Source organism: Cryptomeria japonica, chromosome 5, assembly GCF_030272615.1.
Source record: "Cryptomeria japonica chromosome 5, Sugi_1.0, whole genome shotgun sequence".
Taxonomy (NCBI): domain Eukaryota; kingdom Viridiplantae; phylum Streptophyta; class Pinopsida; order Cupressales; family Cupressaceae; genus Cryptomeria; species Cryptomeria japonica.
The window spans coordinates 672,001,989-672,024,547 of record NC_081409.1 but is presented as its reverse complement, the minus strand read 5'-3'; positions in this window follow the sequence as shown (position 1 = coordinate 672,024,547).

The window sequence follows — 22,559 nt, the reverse complement described above, 5'->3', positions numbered from 1 at the left end:
CACCACTTTAACCTCCCGATACCAAGTGTCCTGTGGAAGAATCCTAAGGATTCTCTCTCAAATCCACCCCAAGGGACAATGCTGCAACCTTATGTCATCTCTGACTCAAATCATCCACCACTACATTCTCTTTCCCCTAAATATATCAAATCTCAAAATTATATTCATAGAGGAATTCCATCCATCTACATTGTCGAGCATTCAAGTTTGGCTGAGTAAAAATATACTGTAAGCTACGGTGATCACCATGCAACTCAAACTGACGTCCTAACAAAAAATGTTGCCACTTGACTAAAGAATGAACTACAACTGCCATCTCTAATTCATGAATGAGATAGTTTATCTTGTGTTCCTTGAGTTTAGTCTACCACATGACCACCTGCATAAGCACTACTCCTATGCCTTCTAGAGAGGCACCTGTGCAAACCATGAAGTCTCTAGACGGATCAAGAACTGTCAAAATTGATGCACTAACAAGGAGTTCCTTCAAAGTATGAAAGGTTTCCTCACACTGCTCCGACCAAACATACTTCTTCCCTTTTCTATGAAGAGAAGTGATCGAGTGAGCTATCTAGGAAAAAATCAGAACAAAAGGACGGTAGTATCTGCACAAGCCCATATAACTCTAAACCTCAGAAACATTAGTCGATGCTAGCCAATTTACAATGGCTTGAATCTTAGAAGGATCTACAGATACACCTTCTCTTGAAACCACATGACCAAGATAATTCACCTCAGATTGGAAGAAATCACACTTAGCCAAGTTGGCATAAAGCTAATTCTTTGTCAAACACTGCAATACCTATCTCAAATGGCCCTCATGCTCCTCCATAGTTCTAGAGTAAATCAAAATATCATCCAAGAACACAAGGACAAATCGATCAAGGTAGCAGAAAACCCCATTCATGAGGCTCATGAACATCAAAGGTGCATTCGTCAACCCAAAATGGTACCACTGTGAACTCATAGTAACCATAACGGTTATTAAAGGCCATTCTATGGATACCTGCATCATGGATACGCAACTAATGATACTCGAATTTCAGATTGATCTTAGAGAACAGCTTGGCTCCCTTTATCTGATAGAAGAGATAATATATACGAGGAAATGGATATCGATTCCTAATGGTCACCTTGTTCAACTGTTTGTAGTCAATGCATAACAGAAGGGAACCATCCCTCTTCTTCATGAAGATAACTGGCACACCCCAAGGAGAAACACTAGGATAGATGAACCCTTGGGCAACAAATCCTCCATCTGCAAATTCATCTCACTCAACTCCCAAGTGGTCATTTGATATGGTGCTCTTGAAATAGGTTCCGCTCCAGGAAAAAAGTCAATGCAGAAGTCTATATCTCACTTTAGAGGAAATTTAAGAATATCACTAGGGAACACATTGGCATACTCCCGAAGAAGAGGGTGACTATCAAAAGTGACTTCCTGACTTCTCTCCTCATCCAAGTCCTCAAGAGAAATTACAAAAATCTAGCACCCATGACACATACACTACATAAGATGCATAGCCGAGATCATATGGAAGGATATCGGCCTATGAATCCCAACAATCTCCACTTTCCTGCCATGGTTATCTAAACACTCTATTGTCTTCTGACGACAATCCATACTAGCACCATGTGATGCTAACCAATCCAACCCCAACACAACTCCATAAGACCCCAAAGAAATGAATCGAAGGTCAACTATGGTAGCAAAGGGTCCTCGGTCCAACTCACACCTAGGAATGAAGGAATCTACATCCACATGAGAACCAATAGCTAGCTCTACTTGCCACATATCCATCTCTCTAGTAGATGCGAACCCACACCGCTCCACAATGGAGGAAGCTAGAAGGGAATCAGAAGCACCTAAATCAAATAGTACTGAAATAGATATACCACCCAACACACCTGTGGTCTCAATTACTGTGCCCTGATGATCTTCCTGACAGTCATCAATCACTACAAATACTCTGTGAGATTGATCTGCATCCCTAACAGTAGGCTCTGAAGCTGAAGGTCTTTGACTAGCCGTCTGATGTGAACTCTGAAGACAATGTAAAACTATGTGACCATATTGACCACAGGAGAAACATGCTCCTCTATTGGGTCCTCTACCTCCACTCGGCCCACTGGATTGCTAAAAAATACCCTTACCAGGGGCCTAAGAAACACTTTGTGAGGATTGACCCAAAAAACTCTACCTAGCTCGCTGCCAGTTCTTGTCCTTCCTAAATTGAGGATTGCCCCCAAGATGACCCTGAAATTGCTTTTGCTTAGGTTGGAAATTCTGATGCTGTTGCTATTGAACACCCTTGGTGGGTGCCTAAAAACTCCTAAAAGGTACAATAGCCTGAGACTAACCACCTCTATCCCCAGATCCACCAGATGGTGCACTACTAATCTGAACCCTAGTTAGTCTGTTAGCACATATTTTTGCAAAATATTTTGTGCTATCTATTGATGTTTTATATGTTTTCATCATAAGACCATTTACTTCTAGATTCCATGTACAAGAGATATGTTGATGTGTCAGAGAAATCTAATTATAGCCTAAATTTGCATGAACAAGTATCACCTGGGCATATTAAAGGATGGATTTAAGTATGGTGACATTTTGATAATCTTCATCATGATAGTCTTTGCATTGCAAGAGCACATTTTAGGGTTCATCACATAAGCAGGGTCATGAGTACATTCAGAGGTGTTTTCTATGCCTTAGAAGTCCATTAGCATGGTTGTGGAGAGTTACATTTGTGAAAGAAAGCCTTCTATTCATAAAATATAAATTTATGTTTATCGGCATAAGTCACCCCGATAAGATTGCCTAAGGAGAAAAGGGTGCATGTCAATCGACAAAACTCACACCGATAAGTCCAATGGCATTTTCTCAGGGTGTGATCATCAAGAAGAAGTTTGGCAAGTTAGTGATCCATTGGGAAGAGCTACACCGATAACATAACAAGAAGGCAGAGTCATCGACATAGTGTTCACTATCGAAAGCACGAAGAAAAAGTTACCCCAATACTTGATGAGGTTATTGGAAGAACTTATGCCGATGTTGGATGGAGTGGAACACTTGTTGGTGATGTCATCGGATAATCAGAAAGTGTCATCTTATGCTACCTCACTACCCGATGGATTAGGTGGTGAAGGCAATGTTATCAGATAGACCTACTTCGATGATGTGATATCAAAAGGAGGTGAATACTGAGTCATCGAGGTAACTTAAGCCATCGGGAAGAGGTGTTTCAGGTTATGGCGATACCCGATGAGGAAGACAAGCCAGGCACAGAGAAGGAGACTTGATCAAGATAAGTTACACCGATTGAAGTCAAAGTCATCAGGATATCATCGGCTCATCAGGATGAGATATTTTTCATTACACTGATACCAAATCAGAAAGTAGAGATGGGTACGAGAAAGGAGATCTCATTAGGGAAACGTATGCCAATAGACTGGAGAAATAAAAGATACACCAAGTATGAGGTCAATGTCATCGGGTCATCGAAGAAACATAAAATGAGTTGTTCCGATTCCTGATAAGGTGACCCGATGTAACAAATGAGATGCAAACTATGAAGGAGGACTCATTGGAATAACTTATAACCATCAGAGGAACATATTTGGAGCTATGCCGATACCTAATGGGCAGAATGCCATAGAGGAATAGAAGGAGGGTACATCAAAATGGCCTACACCAAACGTGACATAAAGGTCAAAGTAAAACCTAGCCAGAAGGCGGAGCCATCGGGGAAGCTATAACCATCGGAATGAGGGAAAATGAGCTACGTCGATGCCCGATGGAGTAATCGGGGAGACCTATGCCGATCAAAAAGATCGGTGGCACCAAGTGATTGAATCATCAGGAGGAGTTGTGCCGACTAGCCATTGTAAAATCTGATTTTAACGAATCCACTCACCATTATTAAATGCAGGCAACAAATAGGTCTGTGTTTGCATGAGGCAGATCAAAGCATGATTTCAATTGAGTAAATGCTCCTAATGTATCAAATCTATATGTGGAAGTTTGTATAAGGAATTTGCATAACAAATTGAAGTGAACAGAGAGATTGAAGCAAAACTAAACTGTAGAAAATTGAATTTCAGAAAGCTTGAAGGATTCAAATATGGAGGGTTCTAGTTCCAAAGGCAAGAGGAAGGTCACTAAAGTTTTTGATAGTTCCTCAAAGAAGTCTAAAGGTGGAGAAAGTGTGCAGAAGCAGAAGTTAAATCAGGACATGATTGACCAAATGATCTCACCAGGAGCCAATTCCCGAAGGTCTAAGGTCAATTTGCGTATCTGTGACCAGCTAGAGGATGATTTTAAGAAAATTGGTGATGTCTGGACTAGTGTTAGAGGCCACAAATTGTGCTTATATCATTACTCACGAAGGAGCAAGACAACTCGAGTCTCAAACCCATGGATGATTGGATTGGATAAGCTAGTGGTCCCTAATGTTTTTGAAATATTCAATTGTTGAAAACCCTAGCTAGGGCTTATAATTGCATGAAAAGATGCATCCAATTACCAAATGGCGATGCATTCATCCATCTTTTAGTAGCTACCATTCATGAGGTTTTTGGTCTTGGTTTTGAATCTGATGTGCCTCTGTCTTTTGAGAAGCTGGAAGAAGAATATACAAAGATGGATACTATATACAATAGGTGGAACTTGGCCATCCATAAGGCTGAGAAAGGGAAGTTGACAGATGAGGATGGGCCCCCATTCGACATCAACATTTTTAGACAGTATTTGTAGTATACGTACATGGCATGCATACAGGTGGTTGGAGTTGAGGTTCCAGATGTGGCTCGAATAGGACCTTTAGTACTTGCTATAGATACACAAATGCATGAGCCAAGACAATTTGATTATGCTACCTACATTGTGGAATAAATGCATGAGGGTTTCTTGAATCTTTAGAATAACCCTAACAAATCTTTAAAATTTTATTCATTATTGATGCATGTTATCTTGTTTTATGGACGAACCAGGGGGTTGTAGCCCGAAGAATTGAAATTAAATGTTTATGGTAAGGATGGGCAAGAGCAACCAATACAATTGTGGGTATCACTATGGGATTCTTGATTTATGAGATACCATTATGTCAAATTTGAAGAGCTTTTTGTTCAACCATTATACAGAGCTTTTGGGGTTTCTTGTGATGGATCGTTCTCAGAAGAAATTAAACTATTTATTAGACTCCATGAGCATGGAGATACAGGGGTGAATCATAATTGGGGTGATTGGTACGTATGCCAAGATTTATTATATGTTATAATTTATGGGTTTGAAGGTGCCCCTTATGTGTTACCAAGATTGGTGCCTAATAGAATTGCATATCTGGAAATTGTTAGGCAGTTATATGTCTCTAATGCACATCACTTTGGGGGTGCCCACAAGAAATTTTCCTTACCTAGAACTTTGCATTTTGGTGATTTCACCATTGTATCAACAAAGACTTATGATGTTATTGACAACAAGTTAATAGAGGATTATAATCTATATGAGCACACAAGCAGGAAAAATTATGACCCAAAGGGCTATAGACACCAGTGCAGAAAAAAGAAGAATCTTGGTGATTACTTTCATGAGCATATTGAAGCTTTGGATATCTTCAGAAACAAAGAGTTTGAAGAAGCTATACAAAATTTTCAGGATTTGAATCAGAAACTAGAAGAAACAATACAAAGACTGTAGGAAATGGAGGAAGAAGAAGAAGTTGAAAGTGAATCAGGTGAAAATGAGGCTGTCTCAAGATTTAAAATGCCTGAAAGAGAAGAGGAACCTGAAGCACATGATCGAATTGTTGCAAGGATGAATGCTGATGTTGATGCCATATTGGAGGAGCACAATAACTTTGTGTCTGATGATATTTTTGTTAAGTCTAAAGAGTTTAGGACCTTTTTGTATCAATTCAAAGGCAAGAGATTGAGGGATGCAATCCCTAATATCACCCCAGATAATGAGGCAGAGTTAACAAGGAGGCTGAAAGTTGAGATTGATGCGGAGATGGCTATGATAACCCCTCAAAGAGGGAGACAATTCCTTTTAGAGGTAGGGATTATTCTTTTTTTCTGGTTGGGATTTGAGTGCCTCATACATTTTTGACAGTTGTTAAATTCAAAAAATAAAGAAGTCAAATTGGATATTTAGGGAGTTGATGATATTTTTATTGGGTCAAGGTATGATGAAGATGAGTAAGCTATGTTGCTGTCGGCTCTTTTTCCTCCAAACAAAAGGCGAAAAATAATTGATGTTGATAAAGCTTTTGGTCATATGATGAAGTTAAAAGTTGGTGAAGTGGACCCCATGGTCACAACAGATACGGGGATTGATATTTCCAAATTGAATAAGGCACAAATGAAGATGTTTGCAAAAGAAGTAGGGAAATACAAGTAACTGTATGGAGATCTCTTGAGAAGTAGAGGTCAGCCTCTACCCCAAATAACAAATGAATCAAAATTGAAGAAGAAGTGTGAGGAATTGCATAAAGAAAAGAAGAAGTTGAAAGAGAAAATGCAGAACATAAGGGCATACACAACATGTGTCTTATTGTCAAAAAGATTTGAAAAGTTAAATGGAGTTCTTGAAGACTTCTGGATAGTTTACTAGAAGAATATGGATAATAATATGTCACATAGGAGAATCTCTGACATATTACATATTCTCTTACAGGATAAGAAGGCTAGTCAGGTAGATAGTGCAATTATTGAGAAAATCCTGAGACTGATAAAAAAACATGAGAAGTTTGATGCAGATTTGAAGGTTGAATATGATGATTGTCATGAAATTGTGCAAGATGGTATTCCAAAAGTGATAGATGAAAGATGGAAGATTAAGGACAAGAATGTGTGGATTACAAAATGTCAATCATTACTTAATGCTTCCCTAGATATTACATGGGCTGACACCTTGGACATGGTAGAGACAGTGGACCAGTTGGAAAACTTTGTGACTATAGAGATGGCAGTGCGAGATATCACCTTCAATGCCAACACTTACAAGGATGAGGCCTACCTGTGACATGTTCAGAAATGTGGCTTGGTCCTGGATGGCTGGAGTTAATTTGTGTCCATTGTAATATGTTTTGTAATATTGTTAGTTGTTATAGCAATTAGGGAGTTATTAGTTAGGTTTTTGTCAGTTTTTAGTTTGCACTAATGAAAAGATGCATCCTTTCATTTGTGTCTTTTGAGTCGTATATGTATAGGGAGTCATTTTTGTATACAAGGGGAGTTCACAATTTACAAGCTCCTATCTTTCAGATTGTTTATTGGGACTAGTAGTGTTATGTTAAAGCAAGTCTATAGAAATGAAAAGTCACTTTTGTGAAAGCAAGAATATCATGAAGTACTTGTGAGTTTGAGCTTTTGTATATCTTTTTATTCCAAAATTAATATATAAGATTCCCTGTCTTTATCTTGAGATCATTTTATGTTGCATGGTGTTGATGAATCAAGTTCTTTGGATAAATCTAATTAAGATTTTTTGTAGTGTGCCATCACATTCTGTTGTGTAGGAAATAAAATTGTTTTTGTTATTCTTGCAACACATAAGGAAACCATTGCAGTGATAGACTTGCATATTTGTGAGTTTTTTCAAATTGTCTCCAAAGTTGATTACAAATATTCATCCACTAAGTAACATATAAATTGTCAGATAAGGCACTGGTCTATTGTTAGTTTTTTGTGAGTAAATTTGGTATGCATAAGGTCCTCATCAGGGAAACATACTTCTTATTCCTATCAGTATTCTTTTTTCATAATTACTTAAGGTTGCAACAACATTCTTTTATAAGCATTCATTCACTATTAATTACATTCAAGTTTTTAGATTAAAGCAAGTTAAAAGCACATAATAAAGCACAGTTGCAGGAAACATTTTTCCATTCTTGCAAACAACTAATTTGAAAAGTTTAAATTCACTATAAAGAAGTCTCTTTGTGCTTTGGAGATTAAGGTATACCTGCTTAGGTCTAGTGGAGCGTAAAGTGTAGAGGAATTTTGTCTTTGACCATTCCTATTCATTGGCCAAGGCTGATTGAGAAATCAGTAGGAGATTTGGCAAAGCTCTAGGATTTCCAATTTGTGGTTTTGGGAACCAACAGATTGGCAGCTTTGTTGGGGAGTTGTCATAGGAAGTGTTCTAAATATTTGGTGGTTTGTTTCAAACTCTGTTGGAGGAAGGATCCCAGAAGATTAATAAAAAATATTGTTCCTCTTAGGAGGTTGCAACTCTACGTCTAGTACATGAATAATGACCGGTATTTTGAGAAAGTAAGAGAAACCCCTAGGAATTTATCAATAAGATTAATGCAGGGGAGAAGCTCTTTACACAAGGGAGAAGATAATTTTGTTCAGTTGAGTCCAAAGAAGAGATACAAAGAAAATAAATCAACACCAAGTATGGCATTTGGGGCTTATAAGAAGTTTTGTAGTAGAGATGATTGCTCTTTATCTGGTTATAAATGTTATGAAAATATGGAAGAAAATCCTTCTATACCTTAAATGAAAAAGATAATAAGGACAACCATGATGAAACCCTAACTGCTGAGGAACAAGAGGAAAGGCAGTGGGATGAAGTCATACTTAAAATGGCTGACTTAAATGGAGATCAATCTAAAATGGAAAAGGCTCTTAAGAGACAACTAGATTGGATATTGCAGAAGCTTGGATTAAAAAGAGATACCATTCAAATCCCTAAGTCAAACAAGGTTGAAGAAGAGAAAGGAAAAGGTGAGGGTTGTAGAGCAGCAACCCCTAGGTATAGTCCCCCTCACATGAGAGACATGGTACAACCATTTAGGATCTTTAATAATCCATTGTCTGATGTTTTGGATAGTATTTGTGAAAAAAGGGATAAATGGAAAAATATACCGTACAATGAGAATAAAAGCTGGTATAATGATAGACAATGCAATAATCACAATAGTGAAAGAATAACTAGCAATGGGGGAAATACTGGTAACTAGAATAATAGTAATAGGAGCCACAATGTAAGTAATAATAGAGGTAACAATGGTAATAATGGAAATAATGGCAACAATGGAGGTAACAATGGTAATAATGGGAATAATGACAACAATGGTAATGGAAACAATGGAAATGGAAATAACAATAATCAAAATGGTGGTGGAGGCAACAACGGAAACAACGGTAACAATAGAGGAAATGGAAACTATCAAAATAACAACTATGGTTGCAGACCATGTATGACAATTGAAAGGTATAAACAATCGGATTTCAGTGGGATTGTTGGCTATCCGAATAAGATTTCAAGTGATTTAAGGTCAGCCATCCCTAAGTTCATAGGCAATGGAACTGATTTTGTAGAACAACATGTAATAAATGTAAAAAATACCATTGAAGAATTTGAAGTCCCTTATGAAGACATTTTTATGAAATTGTTTGTTCAGTCTCTAACAGAGGATGCAGGTGAATGGTACAAAAATCTTCATGACAAGTGCATTGCTAGTTGGTAGGAGTTTGTGACACAATTCTTGGAAGAATTTGGAGACCATAATGATACATCATTTGCATCTCATGAGTTGACAAGCCTAAAGAAAAATAAAAAAGAATCAGTCTCTGAATTTAATTAAAGGTTTAATAAAGTGCTTAATAGAATACCAAGGGATATTAGACCTGTTAATTCATTTTTGATTGAATTTTATTTGAGTGCTTTTGACAGCAAGACTAACTATGATATTTGATCTCATAGGCCTATCACCTTGCAGCAAGCATTTAAGACAACCACTACCATTGAAAATAATAGAAAAGCTGCTGGGAGAATTGGCAAGAGAGATGATGCAAAACTATATAATCCTAGAGCTACAAAGAAGGACGAGTTTAGCCAAATCATGGACATGCTACAAGATATGAAGGGTAAGCAAAATCACAATGAGAAGCCGCCCCCATATAGAAGCAACAAGCCAATGAATTACAATAGGCCAAGATTGCATGACATTCCATATAAGACAAACTGGAAAGATGGTAAGCCAGTGAATGCCAATCTAAACAAAGAAACTCCTGATCCATTGAAGAAAGTAAACAATTTTGTGGAGGAATATCCATGGTGTGAAGTCTGCAATTTACCCCATGTTGTAGAACAATGTTTGATTGCTCAAGGTTTTGTAGAAGAAAAGGACCACGAGGATGACTATGAGCCCACAGTGAATGCACTTTCATCAGATCCATTTTGGGGTAGGGATGAGGATTCATCCGAGGATGAGCAGTCATCAGATGTACAATGGAGGAGAGAGATCCAACAGTACAACATACAACAAGTTTTCATTGATGATGATGTGGACACCCCAGCGTTGAGGAGATTGTTCCATGATGAAGAGATAGTGCATTTCTTGAGAAACTTAACAGATGAAGAAAAGAAAGCTTATACTGTGGCAGCAGTAACACAGGAAAAAATCAATTATCATCTAAGGAACAAAACAATGAACCTAGAGCAAGCTAAGCCATCTAGGATATTTGCAAAGGTTCCTAAAGCTAGTGGAAACAAAGACACCATTGCCAATGAAGAAAAGGAAGGTGTAGTAGAAAAGGTCAAACAAAAAAAACCTCCTAAATTGACAAAGTCGATTGAAAGGAAACACAATAGTAAGCCACTTTCGGATTATGGATCATTTATGTCTTAGGCTTTATTGTAGGTGAAAGTATCTTTGCCCTTGCTTGAAGTAATGAAATTTCCTGATTACAAAAATGAAACAATCAAGATTTTGTCTAATGTTGGTGAAGTTAATAAAGAGGATCATAGGCCAAGAGCTAAAGATCCACCTGTTGTCTATTTGGGAATTTCTATCACTAAGAATCTTACTCAGGTTGATCCTTTTTATTTGACCTTGTTGATTAACAATAAAATGGTTAAGAATTGTATGATAGATTCAGGTGCAACCGTGAACATAATGCCAAAAGATGTCACGAAGGAACTTGGGATGCATATGGAAACTCCCTATGGGAAATGTTATTCTATGGATAATAGATCAGTCCCAGTTGTTAGAATCATGAAGTATGTGGAGTTTTGATTTCCAAAATGCCCATATGCGTCATATAAAATAGACATCACAGTTGTTCAAGTGCCTATAAATTATGGGATGTTACTATCAAGGCAATGGTCAAATTTGGTAGGGGATACATTCAGTTAGATATGTCATATGCAACCATGACGGTAAAAGGAATAGATGTAAGGATTGATAGAGAGCCGAGGTTAGCCTACCTGATAGAAGAAGTTGATCCAAACAAAACAACATGTTATCTCCAAATAGATATGGATAACTTTCAAATAAGTATTTCTAAACCCATTCGATGCAAAACTAACAAGCTTGAAGATACTACTGAAGCACATGAAGATAAAATTTGGAAAATGTACTATGATGGTTCTTGCAGTAAAGAAGGAAATGCAGTTGGTGTGGTTTTTATTTCTCCTAATGGGAAATCATTCAAATATTCTTTCTTGTTAGACTTTGAATGTACAAACAATGTTGCTGAGTATGAAGCACTCTTGTTAGGTCTCAGAATAGCAAATAAACATGGTATCAAACTACTAACAACTTATGGTGATTCAAAGCTAGTTGTATCTCAAGTAAGGGAAAAGTTTGCTACTAAAAATGTAAGGCTTCGAAATTACAGAAATGAGGTGTGGGACTATTGAATTTTTTGATGCATTTTCTATAACATGGATTGAAAGATATAAAAATATTTTAGCTGATTTTATGGCTAACCTAACAGTTAAACATAATGATATTCCTTTTGATGACATTACCCAAGTTGAAATAAAAACTAAACCTGCAGTACCAGATAACATAAAGAACTGGCATATATTTGATGATGACAAGGATCTTCTAAAGTTCTTATTTTGTGAAGATCAGTATGAGGGCCAACACATGGATTGGAATGCACATGTGGAAGAGGAGAATGGTAAGGGGTCTCTATTTGGAAAAGACATTCTGCAACTTAAAACAAACAATATTCCAAAAGGGTTGGTGGAACTAGAGAGGTTGTTTGACAATAAGGACATGAAAAATTTCAAGCCTAACACTGAAAGTTGTGAAGAAGTGGAGAAAATAAACTTGGGGAGTGTAAACAATCCCAAAGAAGTTTACATTGGGAAGAAGCTTACACCAAAAATTAGAACTGTATTGGTCAATCTGTTAAGAGAATACATACATGTTTTCGCTTGGTCATATGATGACCTTAAGACATACAAAGAGGATTTGTTCCAACATGAAATTCCACTGAAGCGAGATACAAAACCATTTAGGCAAAAGCAAAGGCCTATAAATCCCACACTAGCTCCCAAAATGAAGGAAGAGTTGATGAAGATGAGGAATGCAGGGATTATAGAGCCTATAAGGCATTCCACATGGGTGTCAAACTTGGTGCCTGTTAGAAAGAAGAACGATGATATCAGATTATGTGTAGACTTTAGAAACTTAAATATATCATCTTTAAAATATAATTATGCTCTGCTTAACATGGAAGCTTTACTATAGAAAGTAACAGGGAATGAACTACTTTCTATGATGGATGGCTTCTTTGGTTACAACCAAGTGAAGGTAGATGAATCAGAAAAATACAAAACAATTTTCACTACACCATGGGGCACGTATGTGTATGCTAGGATTCCGTTTGGACTTACCAATGCTGGAGATACTTTTCAAATGGCCATGGATGTAGCCTTTGAAGGCCTCATTGATTACATTCTATTTGTATACCAGGATGATTTGACAACATACTCCAAGGAAGTAGAGAACCACTGTAATGATCTAGAAAAGATTTTAATCATAGCACTAGAATATGGTATTTCTCTAAATCCAAAAAAGTGTCACTTTGGAGTCACTAAAGGTAAATAGCTGGGTTATATTGTATCTAAAAATGGAGTAAGGATTGACCCTAAAAGAATTGCATCCATTGATAAAATTCACATTCCTAAAACAGTCAAAGCCATTCAATCATTCTTTGGACAAATTAATTTTGTGAGAAGATTTGTGTCAAATTTTTCTGAGATTGTAAAATCTATTGCAAAGATGTTGAGAAAGGGTGCAAGGATCAAATGGACTAATGAAGAAATCGAGTCTTTTGTGAACACTAAAAAGGCCATGAAGGAAGCACCTGTACTTAAATCTCCCGATTTCTCTAAACCTCTTCAAGTATTTTATTTTGCTTCTTTTCATACTATTGTTGTGGTTATGTTACAAAAGAATGATGAAGGTCATGAACAACTAGTGACGTTCTTTAGCAAAACACTACAAGATTCTGAGTTAAATTATGATATAAATGAGAAAAAAGCATATGCCCTAGTAAAAGTTGTAAAATATTTTAGACCATATTTAGTGGGAGCTAATGTCATTGCCTATGGTCCTAATGCAACAGTCAAGGATATTTTCAGGCAGACTGAAACTACTGGGAGAAGATGCAGATGGATTAATCAAATATAGGAGTTCAACATTGACATCTAGATTACTAAGTTGGTAAGAGGTCAAGGTTTGGCTAAACTGATGACAGAATCAAATTTGGAAGCAACACAAATAAATTAGGTAGAATTAGAGGAGGCTCAAATAAGCATTGAATTGTGTCCTTGGTACAAGAATATTGTCTATTATTTAAAACACATGAAGTGTCTAGAGGATTTAAATGATAGTCAGAAAAAAACACTTAATCTTCAAGCATCTAGGTATGTATTGCTTAAAGGTGATTTATATTGGAAACACAGGGATGTTATCCTTTTATTTTGTTTGGATGTTTATCAAACATAATCTATTTTAAAGGAATTGCATGAAGGTGTATGTGGGGGATACTTTTTAGTGAAAAATACTACCCATAAAATACTTAATGCCGGTTACTATTGGCCACAAGTTTTTAAGGATTGTCATACTTATATTAGAAAATGTGAGGCTTGCCAGTTTTTTTTGGGAAAACTTAAATATGATGGAGCTCTTCCACTTAGACCCATGCAAACTGAAGAACCTTTTCAAATGTGGGGTATTGATTTCATAGGATAAATTGCAAATAAATCTAGTGGAGGGTACAAATGGATTTTGGTAACCACTGACTATTTTACCAAATGGGTAGAGGCAGTTCCTACCAGGGAGGCTACAAGTAAGGTGGTAACAAAGTTGCTTTTGGAAAATATCTTGACAAGATTTGGGGTACCCCAAAAGATTTTTGTAGGTAATGTGATGTGTTTTAGATCCAAAGAATTTGCTGATTTTTGTGAAAGGTATGGAATCACTTTGTTATATTCATCACCTTATCATCCCCAAGGGAACAGACAAGCAAAATCTAGTAACATAAAATTGTTGAAGATCATTAAAAGGATGTTAGGTGACAACAAGAGGGCATGGGACTCAAAGTTGAATCTAGCACTATGGGTAGATAGGGTAACAATCAAGAAGTCCACAGGGTTTGCTCCTTATCAGTTAGTTTATGGTAAAGAAGAAAGGTTACCTTTGAACAACCTGCTCCCAGTCTATAAATTTGTTTCAGAGGAATATTTAGAAGAAGTTGATGTGATGGAAGATAGGTTGGTCTAGTTGGCTGAATTGGATGAATATAGAAGAGAGGCTTAGATACAAAATATAGAGATGCATAAAATGGTAAAGGCATTGCATGACAAGAAAGCTTGTGCCAACACTTTTAAATAAGGAGAGTGGGTGCTCAAGTGGAATGCAAAAGACTAGTACAAGGGAAAGCACAAAATTTTTGAAGCACTTTGGCTAGGACCATATATCATCTTGGAAAAGGGAGGAGAAAATTCATATTTCTTGCAGAACACTGATGGTGAAATTCAGGAGTTTCCAGTACATGCTTAGTATCTCAAGCATTTTTTCTCTTAGGGAGCAGGGAGTATTCTTCTACTATAGTAGTGTAGTTTTCCTTTGTTTTTTATTTCTATTTATTTATAGTCTGCTTTCCAGAGATAGCTGAGATCTTACTATGTCCCTAAAAATGAGATACAACCCCAGAAAGAGCCACTGTTAGCACATATTTTTGCAAAATATTTTTTGCTATCTATTTATGTTTTATATGCTTTCATCATAAGAGCATTTACTGTTGGATTGCATGTGTAGGAGATATGTTGTTATGTCAAAGAAATCCAATTGTAGCCTACATCTACATGAACAAGTATCACCTGGGCATATTAAGGGATGACATTAAGTATGATGACATTTTGATAATCTTCATCATGACAGTCTTTGCATTGCAAGAGCACATTTTAGCGTTCATCACAGAAGCAAGGTCATGAGTGCATTCAGAGGTGTTTTATGTGCCTTAGAAGTCCATTAGCATGGTTGTGGAGAGTTACATTTGTGAAAGAAAGCCTTCCATTCATAAAATATAAAATCATGTTTATCAGCGTAAGTCACCCCAATAAGATTGCCTAAGGAGAAAAGGGTGCGTGTTGATCGATAAAACTCACACCGATAAGTTTGATGGCATTTTCTCAGGGTGTGATCAACAGGAAGAAGTTTGGCGAGTTAGTGATCTATCGGGAAGAGCTACACCGATAACATAACAAGAACACAAAGTCATCGACATAGCATTCACTATTGAAAGCATGAAGAAAAAGTTACCCCGATACCTGATGAGGTTATTGGCAGAACTTATTCCAATGTCGGATGGAGCGGAACACTTGTTGGTGATGTCATCGAATCATCAGAAAGTGTCATCTTACGCTACCTCGATGCCCAATGGATTAGGTGGTGAAGGCAGTGTTATCGGACGGACCTACTCTGACGAGGTGATACCAAAAGGAGGAGAATACTGAGTCATCAGGGTAACTTAAGCCATCAGGGAGAGGTGTTTCAGGTTATGCCGATACCCGATGAGGAAGACAAGCCGAGAACAGAGAAGGAGACTTGATCGAGATAAGTTACACCGATCAAAGTCAAAGTCATCGGGATATCATCGGCTCATTGGGAGGAGACATTTTTTGTTACACTGATATCCGATGAGCAAGAAGACATGGGTGGGAGCAAGGAGATCTCATCGGGGAAATGTATGCCGATAGACCAAAGAAGTAAAAAGATACACAAGTATGAGGTCGATGTCATCGGGTCATCAGAGAAACATAAAATGAGTTGTTACGATACCTAATAAGGTGACTTGATGTAACAAACAAGATGCGGACTATGAAGGAGGACTCATTGGAATAACTTCTAACCATCAGAGGAACATATTTGGAGCTATGCCAATACCCAACAAATAGAATGCCACTGAGGAATCAAAGGAGGGTACATCGGAATGGCCTACGCCAATGTGACATAAAGGTGAATGTAAAACCTAGCCAGAAGGCGGAGCCATCGGGGAAGCTATAACCATCAGAATGATGAAAAATGAGCTACGTCGATGCCCGATGAAGTGATTAGAGAGACCTATGCCGATCAAAAATATTGGTGAAGCCAAGTGATTGAATCATCAGGAGGAGTTCTGCTGATTAGCCATTATTAAATGCAAGCAACGAATAGCTCTGTGTTTACATGAGGCAGATCATAGCATAAATTAAATTGAGTAAATGCTCCTAATGTATCAAATATATATATGGAAGTTTGTATAAGGAATTTGCATAACAGATTGAAGTGAACAAAGAGATTGAAGTGAAACTAAACTGTAGAAAATTGAATTTTAGAAAGCTTGAAGGATTCAAATATGGAGGGTTCTAGTTCCAAAGGAAAGAGGAAGGTCACTGAAGTTTCTGATAATGCCTCAAAGAAGTCTAAAGGTGGAGAAAGTGCGCAGAAGCGGAAGTTAAATCAGGACATGATTGACCAGATGAGCTCACCAGGAGCCAAGTCCCGAGGGTCTAAGGTCAATTTGCCTATCTGTGACCAGCTAGAGGATGATTTTAAGAAAATTGGTGATGTTCGAACTAGGGTTAGAGGAAATGAATTTTTCTTATATCATTACTCACAAAGGAGCAAGCTGATCCCAGTCTCAAACCCATGGATGACTGGATTGGGTAAGCTAGTGGTCCCTAATATCTTTGTGAATATTCAATTGTTGAAAACCATGGATAGGGTTTATAATTCCATGAAAAGATGCATCCAATTACCAAATGGTGATGCATTCATCCATCTTTCAGTAGCTACCATTCATGAGGTTTTTGGTCTTGGTTTCGAATCCGATGTGCCTCTGTCTTTTGAGAAGCTAGAAGAAGAATATACAAAGATGGATACTATGTAGAACGGGTGGAACTTGGCAATCCATAAGGCCGAGAAAGGGAAGTTGAGAGATGAGGATGAGCCCCCATTCGACATCAACATTTTTAGATAGTATTTGCAGTATACGTACATGGCATGTGGTCAATTGGGAGGAGTTGAGGTTCCAGATGTGGCTCGAATAGGACCTTTAGTACTTGCTGTAGATACAAAAATGCATGAGCCAAGACAATTTGATTATGCTGCCTATATTGTGGAAAAAATGCACGAGGGTTTCTTGAATCTTCAGAGTAACCCTGACAAATCTTTTAAATTTAATTCATTATTGATGCATGTTATCTTGTTTTACAGACGACCCAGGGGGTTGTGGCCTGAAGAATTGAAATTAAATGTTTATGGTAAGGATGGGCAGGAGCAACCAATATAATTGTGGGTATCACTATGGGATTCTTGATTCATGAGATCCCATTATGTCAAATTTGAAGAGCTTTTTGTGTTAGCATTTGGCATTATAATAGACAATGGAAGATTGTTGGCATTTCAATAAGGATATTGAGAAGGTTGTTGATGATTATGGATATAACTGATTAAGGATGTTTACTGTCTTGATATTATTATTTTGTCATTGATGTCAAGAAATTGATTTCCTAATTCAGTATGATGTTGCCATATCTTGAGAAGTATGATTTGAAGAATATAAAGATGTCGGTAAAAGACACAGGAAAGATTATGATGAATAAGAGGATGAATAAGGTATTCAAAGGGCAACTATTACCAAGTCAGACAATGATGAGATCATGATGTTTAGATTGTTTTTACATCATACATATGTTGTAAATTGTAAGGTTAATACTATACTATGTTACCAAGCAAAGAACCTAGTCGGTAAACCCTAAGGAACCTAGTCGGTAAACCCTAAGGTTATCGCTATCAGTTAATGAAGGTAGAATGTCTATCGAGTGAAGTTTAGTATTTATCGAGTTGTAACCAAGTTGTAACCGAGCTGTAACAGAATTCATTAAATGTTTACATGCATTATTTAATGAAGGAAGTTGATGAGTTGGAATTGATTAAATGATTGGTATGCCGTAAATAAAGTTTATTAAGAATCTATGGCAATGGAAGATTGACAGGAAGATCTACAGTTCAGATTGAACCACAATACCATAGCACAAGTTCCAAGAAATATATGCAAGTTCCAAAGCGAGGTAAAATGTTTTTCAGATCGAAAGATGCATTGAACTTGGTCAAGCATGAAGATCTGATGGCTATGATTGATCATGGGAAATGTGATCAAGGAGATTAAGTGGTTAGCTAATTGTTTATAAATATGGAACTGTTGATAAACAATGCATGCGGGCAAGTGTATGCATATGGATGCTACATAGTAATTACCGAGCACAGAAGCTTGAAGACCTGTTTGAATAATAGAGTATAGAAGCCCAACAGATGGACAAGATTAGTTCTATGTCTAGATTGTATTGAGAAAATAAGAATCTGCTTTAGTATTTTAGATGTGAAGTTGCAAATAGATTTTTTACTGTTATTTTGTGAAAGTGACATAAAATCTCTTAACTAAGTGGACTTAACAGTCTTATTTGTAAAACCCTCTAGCAAGGTGACATTCTGATTGAGTGTTTGAAATCCTTTAACAAGGTCACTTCTAACAAGGTGAAGATCCTAACAGATCTGAGGGAAATCCCTTAACCGGGTCACATCTAGCAATGTGTTTGTAATCTTTAATAGGATTTTCTTTTAACTGAGCATACTCTAGAAGAGTATATTTCTTAGTGGGTCTGAAATCCCACAGTGGTTTTTCCCTATTTGGGTTTCCACGTTAAATCTGGTGTTATGAGGTTTATGATGTTTATATGCTTTTGAGTTTGTATGTTTAGCAGTTTTGGTTATATTACTGAAGTATATGTTACTGAGGTTGAATTTGATGTTTGTATGATTCACCCCCCCTCTCATCTTGTTGGCTATTGGATCTGTACTTATATTAAGTATCAGAACTATCATTTTGTTCAACCATTATACAAAGATTTCGGGGTTTCTTGTGATGGATTATTCTCATAAGAAATTAACATATTTCTTAGACCCCATAAGCATGGAGATACAAGGATAAACCATAATTAGGGTGATTGGTATGTATGCCAATATTTTTCATATGTTATAATTTATGGGTTTGAAGGTGCCCCTTATATGTTACCAAGATTGGTGCCTGATAGAATTGCATATCTGGAAATTGTAAGGCAATTAAGTGTCTCTAATGCACATCACTTTGGGGGTGCCCACAAGCAAGTTTTCTTACCTGGAACTCTACATTTTGGTGATTTCACCATTGTATCAACAAAGGCTTATGATGTTATTGACATAAAGTTAATAAAGGATTATAATCTGTATGAGCACACAAGCAAGAAAAATTATGACCCAGAGGGCTATATACACTAGTGCAAAAAACAAGCAGCATCTTGGTGATTACTTTCATGAGCATATTGAAGCTTTGGATATCTTTAGAAACAAGGAGTTTGAAGAAGCTATGCAATTTTTTTAGGATTTGAATCAGAAACTAGAAGAAAAAAGACAAAGACTATAGGAAATGGAGGAAGAAGAAGAAGTTGAAAGTGAATTAGGTGAAAATGAGGTTGTCTCAAGATTTAAAATGCCTGAAAGAGAAGAGGAAACTGAAGCAGATGATCAAATTATTGGAAGGATGAATGTTGATGTTGATGCCAGATTGGAGGAGCACAACAATTTTGTGTTTGATGATATTTTTGTTAAGGCTAAAGAGTTTAGGACCTTTTTGTATCAATTCAAAGGCAAGAGATTGAGGGATGTAATCCCTAATATCACCCCAGATAATGAGGTAGAGTTAACAAGGAGGCTGAAAGCTAAGATGGATGCAGAGATGGCTGTGATGACCCCTCAAAGAGGGAGACAATTACTTTCAGAGGTGGGGATTATTGTTTTTTCTAGCTAGGATTTGAGTGCCTCATACATTTTTGATAGTTTATTAAATTCAAAAAAATAAAGAATTGAAATTGGATATTCAGGGAGTTGATGATATTTTCATTGGGTGAAGGTATGACCAAGATGAGGAAGCTATGTTTTTTTGGGCTCTTTATCCCCCAAACAAAAAGCCAAAAATAATTGACGTTGATAAAGCTTTCGATCATATGATGAAGTTAAAAGTTGAAGTGGACCCCATGGTCACTGTTACTATTTACTAAGTTGTCATTAGTTTTATGTCCAAAGTCATTTTATATACTCTAGCCGGTTAATTCTACCGAAATATTCAGTCGGTAAGTACTAAGGGTGTCAGTTACAGAAGAAAGGCTAGTCACTGAGATGAGAAATATCGAGCTGCCTACCAAGTAAAGTTCTTATGTCTACCAAGCAGCAAAGAAGGTATACCGAGTCAATCTGAACTGAGTGGAAATGTGGACATATGTGGAAACGTGTTACAAGATTCAAGAATAGGGAATCTCTATTACATAGGAAATTGCATTCAAAGATTTTGTATGATTTTGAGGAAGTTTATCAAATGAAATAATTTCTATGTTTATTCATTCGATAAAACATGTTTGTATGATCAATGTATGAACAAGATCACCATCTTAGAGATCTATATATACAGAGGGATTTGAGTATCTAACATTGAGAGGGAAGATTGATGATTTGAAAATGAAAATCATGAGAGAAGATAAGATATGAAGAGTGACAGAGATATTCAGTGGTCACCGAGAAGGCTTTTCTGAAAAACAACTTAAGGGACAAAGTATACAGAAAAGGTCACCGAGGTATGCTATGAGCATGTTAATTTCATATTGAGCACATAGAGTCTGCTATAACATTTCAGATGTAAAGTTGTAGATATTTTGTAAATATTTTGATTGAATTATTTTGAGTTGTGTTAGAAATCTTTAATAGGATAAAAGACTCTAACAAAGTCTATAAATTGTAAAGCCTTTAACCAGGTACAACATTTTTTAAAAGTGTTTGTAAAATCCTTTAGCAAGGTAGATCTAAAGATCTTGATACTCCTAACAGGGTAGGCTAACAGAAATAGCTAAACATGTAGCTCTAACCGAGCAACCTTTATTATTGCAGTAGTGAAGTTGTGGGTGCCATCTCCACTGCATTTTTTCTCTCTAACAAAGAGTTTCTGCATAACCAAAATATTTGTGTTATGGAGTGAAATGTGTATGGATGTTATTTCTATGATTATGTTTTAGCTTTATATATTATGAGATCAGCTATACATAGTTTATGTTTATCAGTAAGATTGTTTTTGAAGAAATGTTTTGGTGTAATGATTCACCCCTCTCCTCTCAATAAATTAGCTTTCCTAGTTGGACCTAACAATTGGTATCAGAGCTCTACTCTTGGAAAAGGGTTTTACAACTTAAAGAGAAAGATGCTATCAATGGAAGGCTATAAACAGTCACGCAGAATTGTGAATCTTCAAGAAGAATTGGATCATGCCAATCAAGTGATTGCAGACATGCAGAGACAAATGCAAAAATCACTGAAAGTCAGAAGAAGATTGTTTGATGATTTACAGGACTCGCAAGAGTTGGTGGAACAAATTGAGATATTATCTGAGAACAACATCTCCGAAGAGTCTGAAGAAATGATTGCAGAATTGAAAGAAAAGAACAAAGCACTAAATGATCAACTAAAAGCAATGAAAAGGGAACATGAGTACTTCAACACACAGATGACTGAAAATCTTGATGCATTGAGAACAATTGAGGATAACATAAGAGATTTAGAAAGAGAAAAACAACAGCTAGAAGCATTGGTGTCTGAAAAGAATGATGAAATCACAAGGATGATTGGAATTCAACACAATCTATCTGATCAATTAGGTTATGCACATCATGAAGCAACTCTAAAACAAAATGAGAACCAAGCATTGAAACTTGAATTACCTAGATTTACTGATGAACTTGAAGCAGAAAATAAGTCAAAAGAAACACTGAAGAACAGTTATGAAGCGTCAAGAATGTTGGATGAGCAACTAAACATAAGATCACCCAACAAATCTGCCAGACTCGGTTACAAAAGAAATAACTCTACTGAAAAAGGAATCAACACCACCGAGAAAGGAGAATCATCAAAGAAGGCTGGAAACAAAGACAAGATGAAAGGCAAGAAGTCTATTTGTAATTTCTATGGAAAATAAGGACATACTGCCAACATGTGCCGAATCAGAAAAGGTAAGCAACCGAATGTCACTACGTCTGATGGTTATTATTACAATTACAATAAGTATGGTCACACATCTAATCAATGTAGGACAAAGTCTATTAGAAATTATCAAAAGGCAAAATTCAAGGGGTTTTGCAAAAACTGCAATAGATATGGACACAATACCGAGAAGTGTTG